At 39.7% G+C, this 3874-nt stretch overlaps 1 pseudogene; it reads left to right on the forward strand.

Annotated features, from left to right (window-relative positions):
* The first annotated feature begins 206 nt into the window (after positions 1-206).
* On the forward strand, positions 207-386 carry LOC110287487 (annotated as a pseudogene).
* The last annotated feature ends 3488 nt before the right edge of the window (positions 387-3874 follow it).

Below are 3874 nucleotides of genomic sequence, written 5' to 3' on the forward strand. Positions count from 1 at the left end.
AAAGCTGGCCTATGGAGGGCTGAAAGAGACCAGTGGTGAACAAATACATAGTTGCTCTCATTTTGTAAAATATATGAGGACGATACAGCCTTTGACTTGGACACGAAGCCATTAATTATGGGGTCAGAGTATTGTGAGTAGACTTTCATTTTCCAAATGATTTTAGTTTTTAAAACAATTTAAACCTTTTTCCTCGTTGGGCGTCTGAAGGCAAGATGGGTCACCAGCAGCTCTACTGAAGTCACACACGGAAGTCCGGCCAGGGTTCTCACTCTTGCTGGGTCTGCTCTAACCGTCACAGTCTGATCCCTAAATACCAGCTGAACACGTGCCTTCAGTGCTTCTGTCAGTACGAGAAGGTCCTAGGCTTCATTAAGTTGGACTAAGCGACCTTGAATGGATTATTTGACTATCTACCAAGTGGAACCAGTCATGCTAGTCTTTGTACACAAAGAATAAAAATGTGAAGACCTTTTAAAAAACAATTTGAAATTATTGTAGGTAAGGAAGTAATCATAATCTTTTAATTTTTATATTATTATTATTGTGTAGTTATGCATGCATAGTCTGTGTGTGTGAATGGAGGTCCAAGGACCTTAGGAAAATCGGTTTTCTTCTTCCATCTTGGATTCCTGAGATCCAACACTGATTGCCAGGCTTGTCAGCAAATGTCCTTCCCCTTGAGCCACCTTGTGGAGCCTAATGTTTATCATGTTTTGAAAGGAGGAACTAAACAAGATTGTTAATCACCACTTCATCAAAAAACAATCTCCCAACCAAGTAGGGACTGGTCTGTCCAATTTAAACAAGCTCCAGCCTTCTGCCTGCGTCTCTGGACAGCTCTATACTTAGAAAAGTATTTCTCATGCATTATCAGATGAGGCCCCAGTTGTTCACCAGCATACTCTCAATAGGCAGGGAGGGTATAAAGACAGTTTAAAAGGGGTTGGCGTGGCAGTTGAGAATCAGTGCTCTGAAAGGTACATTCAAATTGTGGCTTTGCAGCCATCTAGTTGTACGACCTTAAGAGAGTCGGTGGCTCTGAGCCTGGAGCTTCTCACCTGTAAAGGGAGATAAGAGTCTGACATGGGAATGAAGTGAAGTATTAGAGGTGACAGACAATGCACAATCCCCTTGAACATTACAAAGCTTCAACACACACATTTGATGTTCGTATGACAATGTAATGGTGCTGTGGATGTAGCTCAGGATCAGCAGCACCTCATACAACCAGGGATAGTGAGCCAAGCCTGTAATGCCAGTACTTGGGAAGTGGAAACGGGGGTGGGGGAATCAGAAGTTCAAGGTCATATTGAGCTACATAGATGAGTTTGAAGCCAGCTTCGAACATACAAGACACTGTTTTTTAAAAACTGCTAATAAAAATAAAAAGTGAAAAAATGTTAGGGAAGAAAATATTAAAGGCCTAATGGGTCCAAATGGCACAGAAGTAAGTATAGGGCTGCCCCGGGAGGCAGGCAGAAGGTTGGAGTGTATTTAAATTGGGCAGACTAATCCCTAAATGGTTGGGAGATTGTTTTCTGATGAAGTGGTGATTAAGCAATTCTCTGGTGTAGAAAGCTAAAAGCTCCTTGTGTTTTGTTTCAGGGCAAAACAATTTTTTTTTTTTTTTTTTTTGGTTTTTCCAGACAGGGTTTCTCTGTATTGCCCTGGCTGTCCTGGAACTCACTTTGTAGACCAGGCTGGCCTCAAACTCAAAAATCCGCCTGCCTCTGCCTCCCGAGTGCTGGGATTATAGGCGTGTTCCACCACGCCCGGCCAAAACAATTTTTATATCCTAGTATGTCTGTGAATCCACTTCTTAGATATGTATTTTTAATTAAATTAATATTTATACTATTCTGCGCCTTAATATTTTGCACTTAAAACACCTTGATGTTTCCCCTTTTCAGAGCATGTAAGTTTCTTTTTTCCTTTAAGATTCTTATTTACTCTGCTGCTGTATCAAGTAGACCACCTTCCCACTGAAGGACATTCTTTGTTTCCAGTCCCTTGCATTGAATGGCTCATGCAAATGTCATTGCTAGTTAATCTTCTGGGCGATTTTCTAGTTGTTCAAGAGCAGAAACAAAGGGTATGTGCACGTAAAATTCTTTGTGAAAATATTGCCAAGTTGTTCTTCCACAATTGTATGTTGAATCAAGGGGCAGAATAGTGTACTGTCTTGCAACAGTAACTGGTCAAAGGAGGTAAACTGCTTTAATCATACACTTCATCTCCATTGGAGACATCAAAATCTATGCTTTGAGATTAGATTTTTTTGTTTTAATTCTGTACACGACTCATTCTCAATAGCACAAATGTTTTATTTTTATTTTTTATTTTATTTTATTTATTTATTTTTTTTTTTTGAGACAGGGCTTCTCTGTGTAGCCCTGGCTGTCCTGGAACTCACTCTGTAGACCAAGCTGGCCTTGAACTCAGAAATCTGCCTGCCTTTGCCTCCCAAGTGCTGGGATTAAAGGCGTGCGCCACCACTGCCCTGCATAACACAAGCTTTTTAAAAATCATGGTATGAAAAAAGTTTACACATTGTTTGTCAAATAGGTAAATCACAGGTTAAATAGTTTCAGTTTTTAAAAATCATCCTGGCAGATGTTTAAAGTCCTCAACAGTGTGCTCGAGGCACTAGCGGCTCACATCTGTTAACTCTCCTGTTCTTTCAGGTCCACACCGCTGTCAGTTGATGTCCTTACAGCTTTTAACAGTGAGAACTAACTTACTTCAAGGTCCAGAGGAAAAGCTTTGTCCCAAGGCCTACCTTCTTCCTGGTCTCAATTTGCTGAGATCCTAGGATGAATGAGTCAGCAGTGTCTTCCTGATTCACCTCCAGCCTCATTCACCTCAGGGCTTCAAGAGCCCCACCCCCAACACACCATTTAGATTGGCCAAAGGTCCTTGTAGCTCCAACTAGCTTCTCAAATCCCCAAATCTTCCCCTTGGAATCCTGCTTACTGGCCTTATTCATTGGTCTATATTTTCTTATCTTTTTCTTATTATAAAGATTAATAGTCTTTGCAATAGATGAAATAAATGTGTTGTCCCATTATTAACAAAAAAATCATCATTAATAGTTTACCATTAGCTTGCAAATTGTTTCTATGGTAATTAATTTTAATGATGATGCACCATCCACACGCATGAAAACACACACACACACATACTATTTAACAAGGAATGGAATTATAAATAAATAATAAATATATAAATAAATAAATCATGTTTGTACAAAGCACTAAAAAATAGTTCCTACTGATGAACCTGGTAGGACTTCTTTCCTACAACCACAATTGCTATTTAATCCCATTCAACCCTGCCTTCCGGAAATTCTTCACCCAACCTCTGGCATTTCATGAAAGAGGCTGATTATCACATATCCACAATCCCAGCCTGGTCAGACAAATATTCACATATCAACACGGACATTGTTTGCCAAGTTGGAAAATTAATTCCTCAAAACTCAGGGTATCATTAAACACAAATGTACCTAAATACAACTTGAACTTTTTTTTTTTTTTTTGGTCTAGTTTAAGGTGGAACTTTTAAATCTGGACCCTCCGTAGCCAATATTCATTAATTGGTTAATTCACCACACATGTATCCTCTGAATCCCTACGCTGGGCTGAGCATTTTGTTAGCATTGTTAGGAAGACAGAATACATTCAACATGTAACAGAGCAGCCTGGCAGGTCAAGTCCTATGATGGGGATCTGGCCAGAGAGTTCTTTGGACCACAAGTAAGGAAGACGAGAAAGGTTAATCGGAAGTAGAGACAGACAAAAAGAAAAATACCTTGTGTAATAAGGTTTTGACCTTTCCCCTGGTTACTGTAGGAAGTCATAAATGACATCTT

This window comes from Mus caroli, chromosome X (assembly GCF_900094665.2).
Source record: "Mus caroli chromosome X, CAROLI_EIJ_v1.1, whole genome shotgun sequence".
Classification (NCBI taxonomy): domain Eukaryota; kingdom Metazoa; phylum Chordata; class Mammalia; order Rodentia; family Muridae; genus Mus; species Mus caroli.